This window comes from Aplidium turbinatum, chromosome 6 (genome assembly GCF_918807975.1).
Source record: "Aplidium turbinatum chromosome 6, kaAplTurb1.1, whole genome shotgun sequence".
Taxonomy (NCBI): domain Eukaryota; kingdom Metazoa; phylum Chordata; class Ascidiacea; order Aplousobranchia; family Polyclinidae; genus Aplidium; species Aplidium turbinatum.
Genome location: NC_137477.1, coordinates 21784976 through 21806917, shown reverse-complemented (window position 1 = coordinate 21806917; position 21942 = coordinate 21784976). Strand labels below are relative to the sequence as shown.

Sequence of the window (21942 nt, the reverse complement as noted above, 5' to 3'; positions counted from 1 at the left end):
ATCCTGGTTAACTTCTCAATCATCGATATAACGTCTTCAGACGTTAAAGCAATGTCAAAAACTCATTATGGCCTCTGTGGAGGTGGACTGCAGCGTCGCAACAAAATCTAGACAAATTATAAACATAAATAGCTCATGAATTGAAAATATTCTCTTTTTGAAATCTCATTCAATGTAAAATAATTAAAACTCAAGTAGGCTACATCAAAGCTCAGAAAAGAAGGTACGGTAGCCTATAGCTTTTCTGAAATCAAACAACCGAAACAAAGAAACTTGCGTAAATATAGTCAAATTTATTTTAATTATTGGGCTGAGGAGAACCAATGTCTGGATCAAAAAGCTTTAATTTATAACTTTGGTTCTTGAAGGGAGGCTTCGAGCAGCCGAAAATAAAATAAGTTACACAATGATGCTTGAACGGTCTGTGAAGCGTGATAGTTAAAGTAACGTACAGCGGGCAGAGGAAAACCGGACGAAGAAGAGGGGGGTATGCCTCTGGAAAGTTCGCTTTAGGCTAACTATTTGGGTCAGAACTAATACCGTAATCACATTTGCATCAACATTGTGACAAATGGCCTTTTTACCTGTTTACGTCTCCGACAGCAAGCTATAATTATGCCACCACTAAAAGGATAAATACGTTACAACAAAAGTAGAGCATCTTGTTTTGTATCATTTCAAGCCAGATACAGTCCCTTGTGGAAAAGTTGACTTTTACAAGAGAACAACCAAAATAAATTAAACTATCGTTATAATGTATTTACGCATTCCCAAAGGAATCGTTTTTGCCAAGAAATTATTAAATTTTGTGATAAGATTAGTGAAGAATCAAAACAGCCCATATGAAATATTTTCAAGCAATTTTGTAAACAAGTTAACAGGGCCAACATCAATTTATCTTTGATGTAAAAGTCCCCATATAACTGTACGAGACCGAAACATTATGAAGGCCAAACAAGAAATGCTCAAACATGGATTTTTATAGCACAAAACCACCGTCGCCATTTTTTTTAGGAAGCAAGGCGTCCACGAGCTCTTGATGCTTAATTATAACTTACTGCATTCGATTTCGTTTTTTTGGGGGGGAGATTGTGAGAATCTTTTTAGTCCGCCCCGATAGCTAAAAAAAGACTTGGTGAACGAAGAAGCTTCAAGATCAAGCGGCGCTGGTTCGACTCTCGGAGTGTGCGCTTGAGCAACACATTTTAAGGACTGCTCTCCATTCAGCGGTACCTAGTGGATGGAATAATTCACCAGCAACAATAGGAAACTTTCCTCTGTCAATCTCGGTAACCGGCCCTGCGTCAAGAGCCTCTGCAATCTAGATGTGTGCGAAACGACCAGTATCAAGCTTTGTCAGTCCGAGGATAAAGATTCAAAACCAACCAACCAATCTTCTCGGACTGAAAAAGCTTATTAGCAAGCTCAATCCTGGCAGTTTTGCATACTTGTAAATGTACAGACTTCAACCTGTTGACGCAGGCTCGATCACAGAAATTCACTGAGTTTGAAGTTGATATTTCATTCTCATAAGTTTTAGAGCATACTAAACTACCCTCCCAAATTGTTTGGTCATTCTTATTCAATTACATAATCACCCGTGACACTAACAAGGTCAAACTTATTTTTACTATAAATTAACATGAATAGTGAAGGCTAACAATTTATATTTTTCATCAATATTATGATTAAGACGAAAAACAAAGTAGGACCAACCCACAGGATCACTTTACGAAATATTATCATGAACTGTAAATTTGATCTGTAACTAGCAGGGTCAAGAAACCCAAATGTAAAAATTATTATGAAAACACCAATAAGCCGTCTATAACAAGACAAATTTATTTGTCACATGGAACACGTTTTTCAAGAATGAAAAAAACAGCAAACACACTCTCACACGCCACCTAACGATACAACACATTAAGTTGTGAAGAACTTAGGTGGTGCAAATGCAATACATATCGAAGACATTTGCTTTGAGTCCATTTTGCATATAAGATTGAAATTGTACGAACTAAACGATAAAAATTCATTATTTTTATTGATAAAAATCTAAAACGACAATACGCGATTATTTGAAGCAGTCTCTACCAATGATAACGTCTGTGACACTTTATGAGCGCTTGAGAAACGCACGTTAAGGACTGCTCTCCATTCAGCGGCATCTTATGAATGGATTAATTCCCCTGCTACAAGACTTCAACAATTGGAAACTTCACTCTGTCAATCTCAGTGACCGGGCCTGCGTCAGTGATTCAAAGCCTCTACAAGTATGCGAAACTACCAGGATTAAGCTCTGCAAGAAGCTTTCCCAGTCCGAGGATAAAGATTCAATCAACCACAACTCAAGTTTCAATGCAGTCTGCAGTAGTTTTGCGAGATCATTTTTTCGAAAAATATATTGCATTTTAAAGACTACACTGCGTTCCACCATAAAAATATACGTTCATAAGAGTTGCTCTGAAACAAAAGTTGCTCCAAAGATCCAATGCTAGAATACCATCTGAACAAAAATATTTTCAAAACTTTGATCTGGGCTCAAACTGCTGCGTTACCACCACTTGTTGAGCAATCGCTGTGCACTTGAAAGATGTTTCTTGATCCTTTTGCAGCCAATGATGACGACTATGTGATCACGACGTCGCTCACGAAGCCTGCAAAGTACAAACCCTGATGAAACATAAATGTATGAATATTTTTACGGCTTTTTTTGCTTTGTTGTTGTTGTCAACTATCAAGATTCTCCTAATTTCTTGAATTTGTTGAAAGATTAGTGCAAAGTCGAGGTTAAAACATCGATACATCACATTTTCCTCGAAACAAACCGTCAAAGGCGTATCGTTGAGCGTGTCTTCTGCTTTAAATATATATCCATCCGCCTTTTTTTACATTGATTCAATATCTCCAGACTGAATAAATATGAAACGGACTGATTTGCTGGCTGGGCCAGTTAGGGAAATGTAACTGAATAGAAATGGTTCCATTATGTGTAGACCCTGAAGAGCTTAAGACATAAATAGTAAACAGAGTGGGGGAATTAAACATGGCGACCTCTTGACTGATGCGGTCAGCATGGGCGGATTGGGCGCTCGAGTAATTTATAACAAAACGCAACGAAGCATAACGTAAATGTGTCAGTTCTTGTTATGAAAGTTTAGACTACAGTTTTGGTTACTTCATAAAATACATTTAACATTATAACACAAACATGTATGAGTTCACTTGCTCGCATGATGTGAGTTCCACATACATTGGTCGAAATGGCCGGTTTTGGTGAGTCCGATTTGGTGAGTTCCCTATTCAGTGAGAGTCTTTTTCGGAGAGTTCCCCATTTGGTGATTTTTTGAATTTTTTTTTTTATTATTGGGTAATGGGTACCGTAGCCTAATTATCATTGCCGTTTTGGGGTTAGGATTACGGTCTTATTTCAAAGTTTAGCGACGATAAAATGATGTAAAAGCGGCAATGATAATTAGGCTATGGTACCCAATAAATTTCAAAAAATCACCGAATAGGAAACTCTCCGAATAAGGCTCTCATCGAATAGGAAACTCACCGAATCGGACTCACCGAATAGTAGCAGACCCTACATTGGTACGACCACACGACATTTGGCCACGAGAATGAGGGGGAGCAACTCAATTTGGACAATTTTAGTGAAAGTAGTGCTACTACAGTTCATATCCGAAACTGCCAATCGTGCTCCAATAATAAACTCTCATTGTTCGCAATTGTTTGTCTGAGTTTGGCACAAAGATTCAAGAGGCACTAAATTGTTAAATGTTCTAACCTAGGGCTTACAAGCAACTGTTTGTCGGCGGAGTCTCCTATCTCTTAACCGTCTTTGATTAAATTGTCACGTGTGCGTTTCACTTATTGTTGCTTTTGTTATGTGCAATTACCTCGTTGTTGTGCTTAAAACCATCTTGCGCAATCTGCCAGAATATTATTCCTCTGAACTTAATTCTCTACTTGATCCGTTGTGTTGTGTGGTCATTTTGTATGTGAGCAGGATAGGCAGTCTTTCAATGTTTAGACTAACACTGAATTTCTTTTCTTATGCTTATTTTTCTTTTCTTATTAATGTTTTCTTATGCAATGTATAATTATTTTTTCTTAAAGACTTGAAAAGGACTATATGTATAATTGTATAGTCGAAAACGTTGTTTTTTTTACTTTTTGCGTTATAATGTTAAATATCATATCGTATTGTTGCTGAGCTATGCCTGTTTATGGTTGAAAAAAAAAACTCGCTACCCAATTTATACTTGATAAAAATCCAGAAAAGAGTTACATAAGACAAAACGCCTACGAGACCAAACATACCAAGGCGAAAAAAACTGGATTGTTATCGTAGGCCGAAAAAAGCTTTAACTTGAGATTGTCTGTTCGTTTAAGTAGGAACAGTACGCTGCTTTGTCCTGCACAGCAACGTTTAAACCAGTCTTGCTTGATCTTATCATTGCTTCGTTTATAATTAGCTGGAGAGGACCTGCAGTAATGATATGGATAAAATCTTCGCAATTGCGTTGTCAAAATAAAATAGAATTAAGCTACCTTTTCAACTAAAAGGTTTAATGAGTTGTAACGCGCTACATTTAAACTGCTTTAAAAGGCTCTGTTTTTACGTTACAAAAACAAGTTTTATGAATGAATTAAAATCACGACTTTTTTGGCCTATACAAGGAAAGCTTCAAATTAACACAATTAAACGCATACGCGCCGACTTCCGGGGGGGCCGGGGGGCGGCGCCCCCCGTAAATTTATGGTTGAGGGGCAACAAAAATGGTTATTACAAGTGGTGCTTCAAAGATAAAACACTTCGCGAAAGAGATTTAGATCATTTAAACGGACTTAAAGAATGCCGAAAGCGAAAAATAGCCTACGTTGCTCTTGCCCGCAAAACAGCAGCTGATCACATGGCTTTCTCATACGGTATGGAAATTTCAAAGTAGATGGTAGAGTAACTTACGCTGTTGGAATAGTTACGTCACTATTCACTGCAATATTAAGCAAACCAGCTAAATTAGACTATTTTCAACAAGGTCTTCCCTCTGTAAGATCAATTATAATTCAACAGAACGCATTGTTGTGTTCACAATGTGTGAGAATTAAATCATAAACCGATAAAAGAAAAGGTGTTTAATGGCCTTGGTCGCAGATATTGCCTGCATTAACGTCTCTTACCGCTATTATCACCTAGCTAACCTGGCATCATTGTTTTATGCGGCCGCTAAGGTTTGACATCGACTTCAATGATCATGGAATGTTACGTAATAAGAACGATTATATCCTACACGCAAAAATAAAAAAGTGACCTCTTAAAACAGCTCTTTCCGCTGTTTTGTCTCGTGAGCTTTGCATATTTTTCAACATGTGCATAAAGAATTGACAAGTAATCATTTATATTTGAAAATTAAGTTTGAATCACTGCAAATAAACGTATTCAAAACTTTGACCGACGCCATTTCGCACTCCGTAATTTACGTCGGCAATGATTTTGCCTCAGCAAAAATGTGTTCATTTTGAAAACTTCCGAGCTGGAGACAACAGCTTGTCCCATGTTAAGTTGAACCTGTCTTTTCGAGGTGAAAATCACTTGCGAACATCTCGACCTATACTCGAGTATATACGGTATTCGATAAAAGACTATTAAGACTCTCGAAAAAAACTGAAAGCACTTCGCCGTTGTCAACGCTTTGAAGGTAAGTAATTAGCAAAACGAGGTTAATAAAACTGATAGCGGGTTTTAACTCTGCTTGAGATCATGATTTTTTGCGTTTTATTTCGATAACTCCACTGTCTTGATGGTTGTTATTCATTCCCACGAAAAGGAAAAGAATTGGCTTGTTTTCCAACTGCTCCAATTATGAGCTAACAATATCAAAATTTTTACGTAAAACTAATCGTCTCAAGCAGCGTTGTAATAAATTCGGTTTGCGACCTAGGTTTCAATATAAACAAGACACTATAAGCTTAATCAAAGAGTATTTTAATTGAGTAAAATAGCGTTATGGTTATGACGTCATCACCTTTCTCGCCCCCCAAGGTTTTTTGAAAAGTCGGCGCCTATGATTAAACGGGTTAACAGAGTTGAATTGTCGTCATGCGAACGCGATAAACGTGATTTGGCACACAGAATCCTAACTTTCTTGCCCCCAGATAGTTGTGCCAAGTGCCAACCATCCACGCAGTTACATTGCTCAGCAAATGAATTATTTATTTGCAGCTTTCATTGAAGCGCATAATGAGGCTCTACCCTCGTGTTCTTCGTTGTATGACGTTTCACATCGCGGGCTCTGTGTGGGCAGTCAGCTTCTTCAGTTCTACGTCTCACTTCACTAAATATCTACAGGTGAATAAACTAAAATGCTTCATACTTACAAAAACAAGCTAACTTCTCTTCGTTAGGCGTGTTTTGCCGTTTTGATCTTAATATCAATTTAACGTCAACATGCAATGATTTTGCGTAAAAGTATCAAATGGCCAGTGTTTATGAAGAATATTGCTATACAAATATCTTATCGGGAATAATCACCAAAGATCATTTGATACAATAATTGGTTGTATCGTACAGTGAAGATGGAAATCTATGTTGATCTACAGCACTGTAGGATGAGCGCAGATGTAACTTGAAATCTCATGACAACTTTAACTGCGTCTAACAGGCCACTTCCAACTCACCGATCACATGAAAACTTTTGTTGAGTAGGTTACTTCGAATGAATTATCGAATGTAGTTAGTTTATCCTTTCGTTAATCAAAAACCACTAATTTCTTTGAGTTAAGAAGCTAGATCAAAAGATAATAATAACCTGTAACGCAAAGCGATGACCGAGCACCGAAGTATCTCAACCGCACAGAAACAAATACAAAAATCGAAAAAGAATTCTCCAGAAGTGAATACAATGCAATCAACAAGCAAAAACTCGAAAATGCACCCCCTTCATATTGAAATTGAATTTCCATTCTTTCCTGAAGAAGCAAATCGACCAGAATGGATTTGCCTACAACTAAGTTTTAGAGGAAAGGAACCAACCTCTTTTAGGAAATAGTGAGGTAAAGAAAAAACAGTGGCAATTGTCTTCTACTGACAAAAAAAAACATACCGCACGCACATGGTTTTACCGTGGCCTGCAAGCATACGTGTCTCAAAACCCATTGAGGCGTGACATATCGTGTATAACCTGCATTATTTTGCTGAGTTGTGAACGTGCACAGTATCTTGTCACGAGTGGGTCGTGCAAAGGTTTCGCTAAAATGAATTTTTGGCATTTAAGATGATGTGAATTGAAATGTTTACATCTTTCTGTTTGTTTAAAAATTGAGATTCCAAATACTAAAAGTTTGTGGCGTAATGCGTTGTGCCGAATATCAAGAATATTGAACATGACACGAAATTGGTGTTTTTGTGCTCAGCTTGAAATTAAGGTGTAAAAGTGTGCATGAAATGTATTGACTGCAAGCTTAAACACAATTCATTGACAGAAAGAAACAAAAAGTGTTACCGGTACATAATTATCTCGTCGGTACGTCTCCATAGTTGTGACAGTATGTGAAAGACTGTGATGTTTTTATGGTTAAAATATTCAAGGGAAATGGTTCCAGACAAACAAGATTCAATAACCGATCACTTTGCCATCAATTTGACAATACGTAACATTATTGTTACAAAAAAAACAACCACAACAACAGTTTTCGGAGAATAACGTTGAAGCTTCTGCAACAAGAGGTCTTGTTCTGCGATAGACACAAACCAGACCTCCACTCAGCAGTGCATACAAGGAATAAAAATCGGGATTTTCCTGTTTTGTTGATAAGTTTAACTATTTTGCCGCATATTTCTGCAGTTTGCAAATCAGATAATGATTTTTGAACACTTGAAGAAATACTTTGTCTTAACGTCGACGGGAATTGAAGCCCAACCACCTTCTTCAATCCAAGGTCTCTGCTCACTCAAACGAGGACCCTGTCGACTAAAATCAAGACACCCATTCGTGCCCGTCGCCAAACTTCTGAGCAACGAAGCTGATGCACAAAACTTCTCTGCGGCTAATTGGGCGGACCATAAATGGAAATCTGAATGGAAGTCAAGCACCACCACACTCAATTTGTTTATCCCCGACGCCGACACCCGTCCCATCGGCCTAACACTAGAGACAGGCATGACTGCGCCTCAACCATCTTCGTATGGGCGTCGGGCTTTTCCGTTCAAACATGCACCAATGAGAATGGTCTCTTCCTCTTTTTGTGACTGTATGTGCTGAGGAACAAACCACAGAACACATTATCAATGATTGTACCATCTTCAAGTTACTTGACGAAGTAGAAGATATGCATGTCCTGTATGATGAAACAAAAGACAGGCTGCTTTAGCGTAGTCCTGGAACATCGTGAATCTGGTGTGGTAAAAGAATAGACGCTCGGCCCCAGAGGCTCACGCCACAAAGAAGAAAATTTATGAAAAACCTCTGATATGATATGTAAATGCGTGTAGTGGTAAGTTTCCCTCTACAAATGCAGCAGCGGTGTTGTAGTTACAATCAAGAGTTTCTTTGATCTCTTAATAACTTTAAATTTCGGCAAATAAGTTTCGATTTTTGATTTATGAGCGGGTAGATATGCAGATAAATCAGATCTGTCCTCAGCTACCAAAGTAGGTAGCTGAGGACAGTAACATTGATTCAACGTCCGCAATTGTTGAGCAAATGCAAAATCCACAATTTCGAAAATTACCGTAGGTCAGTAAATGTTTAACCAACAACGTGCAGAGCATTCTAGTGTCAGATATTCGCAGTGGGTGTACATTTTGTGATCAATTATATCCTATAAAGTTTGTTGAAAGCAAATAAACATTCCTTTTAAAGCGCTTGATCAAACATTGCCAGATCGCATTACAAAATCCTGACTATCAAAACCATTTGATTTCCATTTATAGCAGAGTTATGATTGACATGCCGAATAATTTCTTGGCTCAATGCAAAGTTAAAATGAAAGTAAGCGTGGTGTCTTGCGATGGTATAGCAAATGCGAACGTGTTTTGATCAATTTAACATCGAATAATGCAGAACTAATGTTAAAGTGAAGACCACACGTGATGAATGATTTGACGATGGATGTCATAAGACCTCCAGCCAAAGGAAACCTGACATATCAGCACAATGCAATAAATGAAAAATTATTCGATTCTTCAGGTCAAGTCATTTCCTTTGCAAGCAAGAAAGGTTATTTGGTGAGTTGCTTGCTAATTTCGTTGCAAAGGGAATGAATGTATTGGTAAAAATAAAAATCATTCTCTACACGGCGAAAATATATTTTCACTGCTAATCAAACAGTAAATATCAAAACAAACGTCATAACATCATGCATTTGTGCGACAATTTTGAAACAAAAAAAACGACTTTTAGGAACACAGCATGAAAATAACAAGATATGAGCTTTGTTTTGTCAACTGGCGGAGCTTTTTGCAACGAATTAAGGTTATCAGATTTTAAACATGATTCAAGGCCACGTACTTTGAATAACTTTCTTGTAAATTAAGAAAAACGTGGTTCCAGAAAATCGCTTATCATGATTAGCGAATTTAGTCTCCTTGGTGCCTTGGCACTAAATAAAACAAATTACCTTCAATGCTTGTAGCACTCTCAGCTGGAAAGTTGTTACACACCGCGAAACGATAACCATCGATTTCATATTCTTGTCCAGTTTACAAATTTTCTGTTAACCAGTGAATTTAAGAAACTTTTCGTGTCGGATCCTGCAATGTGACCAGAAGTTGATATTGAAACACACATTGATTTGAACAAAGACAAAAGTCGTTGCAAAACCCATTCTCTCGGTCGACGTTGAATCAATGTAAAAAACGACTGATTTGTTGTCTGGGTTAAGCCACAAAAGGTGAGCTTGTTTAACTATGAAAATTTATATTTAGGGCAGTCATATGGGTCAGTTCACGTTTTGTTTCTTGGTTTCCAAAAAGAAAGCATTTCTAAATCTTAGGATGTCTAAGCATTTCACTTTTTGTTTTATCAGAAATAAATCAGTTAACAATTAAACAGCAATCACACTGCATTAGCTGCACGACAATGCTTCAGAGTTCTAATTTTACACATTTATCGTATCAAATAAATATCGGGTATTAAAAGGGAATCGAGCCTTTAGCTATCTGTGTGGGACTGTTTCCTACTTTTATTGGCATGTCATCTAAAACAATTTATTGTTTTTGCTGAATTTAACATGTTTTGGTGTTTTACTTAGTGCCTGCTTTTAAAATACCGGGAACTTTATATTGAATTTCAGCGTCATGGGTATAAAAGTATCGATAACAACATGACAGTTTATTCGTGACAAATATGTTCGACAAATATTTCTGCTATTTCATTGCTGGAGGCATTGTACAAAGTGCATTGAAGAATTGTGGTGAAACCTATATCCGTTAGTACATTGTTGATATTTTTAGTTTAAACCATAAACAGACATAACTTTAAAAGAGTTACCTCTCTACCCAAATTGTATTTTTGGTTTAAGATGATAACAAGATGCCGCAATTTGTGACTGATTTTGTTTTCATGTGTAAATAGCGTTGTACCACCCAGACAACGGCTTTGAACTTGGTTTTTGTCAGGGCCTCTAGGATATCATTTTGTTTAAACGCAGATACCCACACCACCGCAAGGTGCGTCGTGGAGGGCTGAGTGCCCACGCAGCCAACAGACTTATCAGTAATCACGCTTACACTGCTTAAATGTAACATAGATGGGGTACTCTGAATCCCGGCACTGCAAATCCGATATTAGCGACATTTTCAGAGTGTGGTTCAACTCTAAAAGGTTGCAATCGCAACAACAAAAAAGAGACAGACACCGCAATTGAAAGTTCTGCAGGTTAAGCAAAGGGTTCGTGCAAACTTTCTGGTTATCATCACTGCGAGAAATAAACTTAAATCAAGAAGCTCCTTTGTTGCAGTGCAAACATCACCAACCCAAATTGTGTCCGACGTCACTCCGACCAGAAGTCGCTTTTTACTCTCGGCGAAAGCTTCCTGCTTAGTTCGACACAAAATGGCCGTTGACCAAACAGTGATAAAGTTTTTATCTACAACAACTTTTCGATTCAACTTCACAGTAAGAATAACATTGACACGCAAACAGATAACGTCCTTTCGCCACAACTACGACTTTCTGAGCACTACTAGGAGAGAGAGTGACAAGTGAGAGTCCAACAAAGTCTTGAGCGTTGAAATATAGCGCAACTTAATAACGTAACATTTTTTAAAAGTGTTTGAAACATCAGTGATTCGATGATAAAGATAAAAACAAAAATATTACTTGCCTGTATGTAAAATTTGGGTTAAGGGTGCTTTTCAGTATTACAGTGACCAAACTGTAGTTGGTACAAGCTAAAAAGAGCTTTTAAAATGACACAGTATATAAAACTTCTATTGGTAACTGAATTGAAACCATGTTTTTTCGCATCATCGGAATATTGATAGTTTGAAGCAATTACTACATGCTGGAAATAAAAGTTAACTTTGATAAAGTAAAAATAAAATTTGATAAGATAGTTAGTCAAACAAATCTTAATGAGTACAATAAGGAACAAACACAAATTTTAACATACGGTACAATGTAAAATTTCAATATAGTAAAAATATATTCTCACGTCACTAAAATTCTATTCGTATTATATACTTAATCTCCTTCACAAATTCGGACAAAGTTTATGTTTAAAAAATTTAAAAGCCTAAGTAAAACAAGCTTAGCAGACGTTTTCGCATCTGCTGCACAGGCAGATAGTTAATGAATGATTCGGGTTAATTTATGAAATTCATACACCATACAATACATATGTCACAACACATAAAGTATAGATGTATTATGTGGTGTATGCATTACATCTATCATACATCACATAAAGTAAAATTACAATGTTGATCTTTTATCCGCAACAAGCACAGCAAATGGGTATATACTGTTGGAATGGCCCGTTTCGGCTAGTTCGATTCGGCTAGTCCAATTCAGCTAGTTCCCTATTCAGGTACAGCCTTTTCGGCTAGTTTCCTATTCGGCAATTCTTCGAAAATCCAACCATAATCCTTCTGTAATCCAACAAAATCCTTCTGTAAACCAACGAACTAGCCTAAAAAGACTGCAGCCGAATCGGACTAGCCGAATAGTAGCAGACCCATATACTGTAGCTCACGTTTCGCAAATTTAGTGCAAACGATTTACAAAGTACCCTATTGTGATATAGGTTTGAACACTTTAAAAGAAATAAACATTACAGTAAATACAGGGTACTACAAGACAATGCATACGGTAACCGTGACGTCACCCAAGATAAAAATAAATTACTGTTCGGTAAGGGCAGTAAGTATTCATAAAGTTACAAAATTAGCATGACAATTTTGCAAGGAAACGATTATTGCAGATGATTGTATGAAGGTATACGACTAAAAAGTATGCTTCATGCAGAAATGTACATTTCAGGTAATAAAGTTTTGATATGACATGTTTCACATATTAATTTTAAAGTATTTTGGCGCAACATATGATAAAGTCTAGTAAAATTATAAGTAATCTGTTGCTGACAAAATATTAGAACATTGTTAGAGGTGAAGTTAGTTGTCAATAGATTCCTGTACAAAGCGTGAAATTAGTGTTGACAGACAAAAATAAATTCTTGTGTGAGAATGAACACAAGCAGAGGGCTTTGACACAAGTCAATCTCATGAATGTAGGAACTTTCACTGCATTCAAAAGAATACAACAGGACAAATAAGTGACATAGCATATGCAATAATCTGTATCCATCACTAACAACAAGTTTGGATTAGTTTATAAATGTAAAATATTGTAAAGTAAAATAAAACCACAGTCAACCAATTTTTGAGATGATACGGTACAATAATTAATAGGGAAATTAGTTTGAAAATAATTTTAATGGGAGTTAGTGAGATGCTGATATTGCAAAATCATTACCAGACGCCATTTGAGGTTTCACCGAATGCTTTGAAATCGTAATTCTTACATAACAAGACAATTAAGTCACAATTGTTCAAATATTCGTTGTGTTGGCAACCAATCACCAACCAACCCATGATGTTTGGTCAACAATTTTACACATTCTTTATGGAATTTTGTAAAAGGCAACATCACCACTCACCAGTATCAGTGAATAACTGAATATATTGACATTGGTACATCTAAAAGTGCATGAAGTCTATTAAAGCCAAATAATCGTAAAATCTTTGTACAGAAATTTTGCATTGGGGTTTGACATGGAGTGATACCTCCAAGTGAGGCAATGATGGCAAGGCATAGAATGGAAAACTGTCTTTTTTACAGACCACTCCATGGAAAAGAGGGCCTGGTCTCCATTGGCGAGGATACCAGGCTGTGACAAAGTGATGTCTGCCCTATATTTTATGACAATATGAGAAAAGCTTACACAAAACTTGATATATGGGTTGCAAAGGTGTCATTAACTGAATTAATACGCACTTCAACGTAATGTATTCTACAACTTATGTTGTAGCAATGGAGTGGGGCCACAAATATAATAATGACCCAGTAGCTTGCTGCACAGCAAAAGAACAGTAAGTTCTCTTCAAATATTCCATTGTAATAAAGTAATTAGATGGGATTGCTATAAAAGGATTCATACTAGTTACTGTAAAAGTGATTTTCAACTGCTTGCTTTAACATTGAAGCCATAGTAGTAAAATGACGTTAAAATTACAATTTTCAGCAAACATTTCTTTTATGAGAAAACTCATCCTTCAAAAATTCCATTGTACATACCACAAATTAGTGTCACTTTACTTATAATGAAACTGTTAGAAAAAGTGCTAAAAGTAATGTCCATGTGCACAAGGGACAGATCTGCATGATGGAATACTCACATTCACAGTCCATTGTTGACACGGTAACCAGTATGCTCAGCTATAGATTACTTCACATGTTCATTTTGTAATTTTTCAATTAATTTTTCTGGAGAAATAAAGTACCAGGTATCTTTTCTAAATAAATTAGTGTTTGTAAAGTTCATTGATGTTGAAGGGGATATCACATGGAGATGAAGATGATCAACACTTATAAAAGGGGGATAATGGAAGCCAAGCAAACAATCTTTTGCGTTTTCTTCGTTTTCAAGCGAGCGGAGATATTCCATTCCAAAGTTTTGCATTTCCTTGATAAGTTGAATGTGTTCTTGTCCTTTTAAAGCATTTGGGTTTTTGACATGAAATCGAGGAATAACCAAGTAATGGTGTTTTGCCGCTGGATGTAGATCAGATAAGACAGCAAGCTTGTTGTTATAACGCAGAACTTTGTCACTATGCAATGCATCTGGATTGTCAATGTCGTTTAAAATTTCACAAAAAACACAATTACTTTTGGAACTAAATACGCCACCCATTTTCAGTAGCAGATAGAAACATCCAGAATCTGCATGGAAAAAAATCATTGATGTTAGATAAAAAGTATACTTTCAGAGTTGAAAATGCAACTGATATATGGTCTTGATTTGCACAATTCATGAATTCTTGGCAAATTAGTTGACTTTTCAAATTAAATATCAAACATTAAATTTGTTCATTATCAAACAATAAACATTAAATTTGTACAGTTTCATTGCACATGTGAATAAAGTTTGTTCATACAATTTCCATTGCATGTCTTTATGCAATCTGGTCTTTTAATACATTGCTCGACAAAGTTGCTCGGTGACTGGTGAGTTTTCTAGCAAGGAATGGGATGAAAGATGGAATGGAAGGCATATTTTGCGATGGAAGATGGAAACTGTCAAAGATGAAATGGGATGGAATTGGAAGATTTGAATGATGGGATGGAAGATAGTCTTCCATCATTCTACCCCAATTCCACCATTACCTTTCTAACACGTTTTTTTAAAAACATAAAAATTGCTAAATAACTGAAGTAAAAGTTGCCAAGCGATTATGTTTCTTAAACTAAAATAATTCGATTTGGGATTCATGTTAAACCATTGCGATGGTTGTTCAAGAAGTCAATAATATTCACTTTCACAAACTAGCATCCTCGTGAGTAGCATAGTTTCTCTTCAGTCATTTACTGTAAACGTACTATATCGCTCTTAAATCATTTATGTGAAAACATAAACAACCAATCAAACAGTCAGAGAAACAATAACACTATGTGACAGCAAGTAGAGCACTTGGAAAGCCAAAACGCTAACTGTGATAATCATAGATCAATCAATCAAGTTTATTTTTAGTATAGCTTCACATAACAGCATGACTATTAGGGTGTTTTTAATTTTCTCATATCGTAAGTTTGATTTGTACAGGGCACCAGGTTGTTACAATTGGTAAGAAAACAATGTCTTTCAAATTTCAAGAAATTATTTCAACATTTACAACTTGCGCAAGGAGGTTGAAAAATCCGCAAAATCAATAAAACAAGCAACTTTACAACACGTAACCAAATAACCAGCTTTATTCAGTACTTTTAATATGCACGCATTTCAGGCACGTTTATAGAATAACAAAGCAAATATAGCAACAAAGCAACTATTCCTCTAACAACCTTTACACCGTGTTTCACCCATAACCGAGATGATCAGAAGCAGTGGCGTATTTAGAAAGCTTATTAGGGGGGGGGGGCGGCAATACATTGTGTCAGTCAGCCGTGTAGCGGTCCAGAATCGCCAAAAATACCGTCATATGATATTTGAACGGCCCCATACTTTAAATCAAGAGCGATTCCGCAGAAGTAAGTTACTGTTCCAATCAATGAACCAACAAAAGATATCAAACTCTTCAGAACATAAACAATAATGGAACATAAACAATAAGTTAGTCCTTCCGACCTCGAATACTTTTGAATATTCTCGACGATTCGCAATGACAGCCATCGCATTAAACTTAGAGTTTGCGCTTGGCAAATATGTCAATGACTGCATCATACTCGAGTACAATATTCTTGTTTAAATACATCTGAGCTAGACCATCCAAACATGGCTTTTAATTTTTTTTGGCTACGGGAAATTTTCTTCGATGATGCTCCACTACCTGCAGAACGTACTGTTTCTGCTCCTCATCTCTAGTCAATGTCGAATTGAACTCTGTCATAAGCGCCACTCCTCGTTCTGCCAAATCGTTTGTCACCCTCAGGGCAGAAACTGTTTCCTTGGCACTTTGGTACGCCTCATTTTCAGCCCAGTATTTAGGATCAAGGGTTAAGAAGCTTTTGTCTAGACCAAGTATTGTGAATAATCGTTCAGTTGCAGTAGTGCAGAAATCAGACAGTTTTCTCTCAGCAATATCGGGTAGGTACCACGGCCCGGTTTGGCGGATCTTCGGATCCATGACTGTTTGCCATACTGCAAACCATTTCCCTCTTATCAATGTCAGTGACTCTGCTGTCAAACAGTGCAAAGGCAATGAGACCTTCCGACAAGTACCACAGGTGTCTGGAGTAAGCCTTGAAGGCTAATTGAGATACTTCTCCATCAGCATACGTTGTTAAGTTCTTCATAAAATTCAGGTCGTTGAGAGGTGCCTGTATGGCTGAATCACAGCTGTGCCAGTGGCCTATGTAAACACTCACAATAAATAAGCACATGCGTAGCAATTGATTGGACGTTTTGGGCTGCGTCTGTCTTCGGCCAGTGGTACGAAGGTCCAGTTGGAATTGCTTCCTGAACAGCCATATTTTAAGGGAATATATCGCTCGTGCCATCCATCTTGCTCGATGAAGTGCACCAGGGTGACGCAATTTAACACCTCTCTTCGGCACTCCTCCGAGAAATATGATGCTGAGTTCTAATAATTCAGCGTACTCGTCCCGAGGATGATTGAGATCTAGCTTGTCGCCCCTAACTTCAAGATTTCTGCGCGGACAGGTTGTAATTGATCAGAAACAGCAGGATCGTCCAGAGATGTGCTGAAGTTTGCTTGATCTATATTTGGCCAGAAGTCGCGGAACCGAGCGAATAAGTCGATGACTGGGGACTTAGAAACAGCATCTACCAGAGAGAAATGTTTTTCAAGGACAATCCCCAAGGAAATGACCTGAACTGCTACCTACCAGCCAAATTTTATCTTTAGACCTTGTCACAGCCATTGTACAACCGCAAATTGTTAGTAAACTGAAATAAATGCAACAGCACAACAGACATGACAGTGTAATTTTTGTAGTTTTACGAGGTGTTGCAATTGTGACGTAACAATGCTTTATTTGTTCTGTGAAGTAACGTAGCCTACAAGTACCGGTAATTGCTTATATTCCGCTGCTAGATTATAGGCTAAACAACCTAAACTTTAGCTTCTTTGCGCAAGTAGTAAATGTCGACGGATTTCAACAAAAATTTGCCAAAAGGATTTTTTTACTGAATGGAAATGAACACCATCCTGTACATTAATATTAACAATGGTTAGAATTTTGCGTATTACGCTAAAAACACCCTAATGACTATGGTACATTTGACAAAAGTCCGAGACAAAAATTGTAGGCTATTTCAAACACACAGCCTAACTGTTTAACCATAACGAAGCTACATCTTGAGGCATAAAAACAAGAAAAGCATGTACCGGCATAGGCGTCGATTTTTTCTTAGAAGAGAGGAATTCTGGGTGGGCGAGAGTTTTCAAACAGATTTCATTGAATGTGTATGTTCGCAAATTCGCAATGGTTCAGTCTTCGAAATGAGCATATTTTTACTTCGGTAAAAACGTTGCCGAGGCCAAACGGCAAAATTTGAAATTGCCTCGGCAATTACTGTGAATATTTATTAGGAAAAGATTGTACTAAAACATGTAAAACGAGAAGCGAAAAATATACTAGAGTAGTCTATTACGAACGCATTGTTTGATTTGTTGTGATGTAATAATACCAAAAGTAGTGATAAAGCGAGCAACGCGATACGCACGCTGTTACGGTAATTCACGTTAAAAAACTCACCGGGAGGGGAAAGTAAGTTAATTTTGGGTTGATTCAACGTTCGAGTCAGCACAAATCAATTTAATTTTTCCGGCGGGTTATATTGCGTAACAACAATGCCCAATAAGAAATTTACGTTTGTTTCACATTAATTCGACATCTAGCGATGTTGAATTATCATAAAATAACGTTAATTACTCAACCAGGTACAGGTAACATATTAATAGCTCCCTGCGAGAAGATCGCCTCGATTTATGTAAGCTTATAAGACAACATAATTTCGGCACAATTGGGACACTGCGAGCAACCCAAAGTTTGTTTGATGAACTAGTCAGAATCGGTATCATCAGATGCTATATCAGCTGGACGAGATAACGGAAAGCGAGGCGCAACAAGGAGTAGATGCTTACAATAATTTGACGTCTACTGGAGTTAAATCAATACAAATAGCAGGCCTTGATACAACTTTTTTTTCCGGCGGCCAAACGTGTCCGACTGAAGCAAGCTGTTCGGCGGCCAATCACAAGCACATGGCGGCTATCGGAACTTCGACACGCATCAACATACAGTCTTCGAAATTAGCACATTTTTACTTCGGCAGCAGCGAAAAATATACTAGAGTAGTCTATCACGACCGCACTGTTTGATTTGTTGTGATGTAATAATGCCAAAAGTAGCGATAAAGCGAGCTACAAGATACGCACGTGGCACGCTGTTGCAGGAATTCACGTTAAATAACTCACGGGGAAAAGTAAGTTAATTTTGGGTTGATTCAACGTTCGAGTCAGCACAAATCGATTTAATTTTTCCGCTCGGTTATATTGCGTAACAACAATGCTCAATAAGAAAGTTACGTTTGTTTTACATTAATTCGACATCTAGCAACGTTGAATTATCATAAAATAACGTCAATTGCTCAACCAGGTACAGGTAACAAATTAATAGCTCCATGCGAGAAGATTGCCTCGATTTACGTATACACTAACATAATTTCGGCACAATTGGGATACTGCGAACAACACAAAGTCTGTTTGATAAAGAACTAGCTGTCAGAATCGGAATCATCAGATGCTGTATCGGAGCACGAGGTTGTCGCGTCATCACTGGAATCAGACACATCAAGAGGCTCATCGCTTGGCTGTAAATCTATACCATCTTTGCCGTTCGCAATGAAGCGTCCACGTTTTGCGGCTTTCGGGCTTTGATACCACTCCACAGGCCTCTTTCTTTTTCATAAAGATCCATCAGGGTGTTGACTAGGGAATAAATCTATGCTGTGCCATAACGACTGGGAGGAATGTTTAACCCTAACGTTACAAGCGCTCGTGTGGCCTCGGCATTTTTATTGCCGACGCTAATGCGCCATTTGCCGACGCTAATTTCGAAGACTGAATTTATCGCATTAATAAGGTGTATTGTGATGTCACTTGCATCCAGCTTATCGTGAGACATCAGCTGCTTGATCACTCAATAAGGTTAACAATTCAAGCATATACAGGGTGTATTGTGATTTATCGAGTGCTTTAACTCTTTTCTAGTCCTTGGTGATTATAAGTGGCAAAGTACTACTACTTTAATTTACAAGGCCGCTTGTGTAAAATTTTCTCGGAACTTCATGGCGGACAAATGCGGCCGACGGAAGGGCGAGACCTGCGGACAAAATGTCGGTTTTTGTAGGTTAATCGCGGCGATGGCCGCCTTCAGTTTCGAGGCCTGAATTATAGGGTGATATTTTTATAAAAGATTCTCCCAGCTGGGCACGTGTCTAAGCGCCGGCGAAGTAGGAAGTAACCCAAATAAAACATCCAGCAATAGTAAGATTGAATCAACATTCTAGTCTGGTGTAGTCTAAGAAAACTAGTTTTTTCTTGTAATCTTGTTGTCCTTACAATCACCTCGGCAATTGCCGACGCTAATTTCGAAAAGTGTGGTTAGTCTTTCTCGCAAAGACTGCGTTTAGCGTCGCTGCAGCAATTAAGCTTTAATAGGTTGGATGTTTTCTTTCTTGCATCTTGCGATCTTATGAGCGCTGCTAAACTAAACAAACTTCTTTTTCCTTTGCGACCTAAAAAGCGCGTGACTCCGTGACCTGTTATCTTTAAAGTGGCGCCTTCGGATTTGCCGCATTTGTAAAAGCGATTGTTTTTAGTACGTCTTTAGTTTGTGTCGGTTATTTTATTGTCATGTTCATTATGATGTCATATTCACATTCCCTTACGCTGACCGGGAACTGAAGTTTGATTGTGACGTAACGAAAGTGAGACCATTCGGAGAAAAGATCAAATTGCCGACACAAATTTGGAGAAAAGATCAAACGTGGCTTTCTCTCACCAGGAATTGCCAACTGTGGCAGTTGCCGTAGCAACAACAATGCAGTGCGTACCGCCGTTTTTCCACGCAGCGTTGTTACGGAATTGCTTTGTTCTGTCGGATACCTAGCGAGAGACATAGCGTAAAACAAGAAGTTGCGCTGCAGTTGGTTGGATAGTCCAGCGTTTAAGAAAAACGAAAATAATTGTAACGAACACTTCATAAGTGGCATGAAAACAGGGTGGGCGAAACATATTTTGCCCACCCTGCCCACCCTATTTCGACGCCTATGTGTACCGGTAGTTATTTAAGACAAGGTGCCCCCACAAATATATAATAAATAAAATTTAGCAAAAAGTAGAAAGTAAACTTGCCCCATTACAAACTCCCTGACACACACTGGGCATACCGTAACTCACCACAAAAACAGAATACATATACGCAGCCACTCGTACGCTCTACAAACCTGAAAAAACATATTAGCGATAGACAGACAATCGATAACAACTTAATAACATTGAATTGCATAATTCAAAATTAATACAGAAATGAAATAGATACATAATTTCGAACGTTTTCGGCAAAACTTTCTGCCCTCTTCAGGAAAATATCTTAATTCATCTAAACAAAACAGTTATTCGTGAAATGTTAATAATAAATGACTGAAATTCAATAAAACTGCACTGACCTGCGTACAAGCAACAACTGACGAACAAACACAAAAGGTGGTAGCAATCTGTCATAATTATGCGGGAGTGTGGTCATGAGACGAGATAGTGAGCGGACAACATAACATAAAATAAACGTAAGCTAATACAAATTCAACAAAAAAGATGCCCCTCCAGCGAATAATTGTTTGTTGAGCCTGGGGTTGTGCTGCTTTATTTGGAGTGCCTCATGAATTTTAGTTTCAAACTCCGATTTTTTTTTGTTGAATTTGTATTAGCTTACGTTTATTTTATGTTGTCCGCTCACTATCTCGTCTCATGACCACACTCCCGCATAATTATGACAGATTGCTACCACCTTTTGTGTTTGTTCGTCAGTTGTTGCTTGTACGCAGGTCAGTGCAGTTTTATTGAATTTCAGTCATTTATTATTAACATTTCACGAATAACTGTTTTGTTTAGATGAATTAAGATATTTTCCTGAAGAGGGCAGAAAGTTTTGCCGAAAACGTTCGAAATTATGTATCTATTTCATTTCTGTATTAATTTTGAATTATGCAATTCAATGTTATTAAGTTGTTATCGATTGTCTGTCTATGGTTTTTAAAAAGTACCTCTCTACCAAAGCTATATTAGCGATACACTTGTAGACATTAAAAAAAAAACAGACAGTCATTCAAGAGATACCCCTGATGGTTCACATGAATTGACAAAACCTAACAAACAGCTATTCCAACACATTCCATCTCGCTGTGCTCCCTGTACAACAAGTGTTGCACCGAAACAATACCACAGATACCGGTAGGCCTATACCGTAGATCTTCTTGTTTTAACTTTGAACGCCAAATGGAACCATATTTTCCTTTTGTTGCTGTTCAGTTCAGTTTATTTTGTTGGCGAAAAAGAAAGACACAAAAAGCAAAAACACAATAAACACAAATAATTCGCACAACAAGGATGGCAGCGAAAGACCAAAAGGTCACCAAAGTCAGCTACCACCCAAACATTTAAACAAAAGACACAAAATTAAGAACATTAAC

General features: G+C 37.5%; 1 long non-coding RNA gene across 1 annotated transcript; it reads right to left on the bottom strand.

Annotated features, from left to right (window-relative positions):
- Positions 1–1826: 1826 nt before the first annotated feature.
- LOC145772293 (uncharacterized) lies at positions 1827–11510 on the bottom strand. The gene is made up of 3 exons (XR_014289287.1): positions 11335–11510; positions 9628–9760; positions 1827–2657 (listed from the first exon to the last, which is right to left on the bottom strand). It is a non-coding gene; the product is annotated as an uncharacterized LOC145772293 (long non-coding RNA).
- Positions 11511–21942: the final 10432 nt, after the last annotated feature.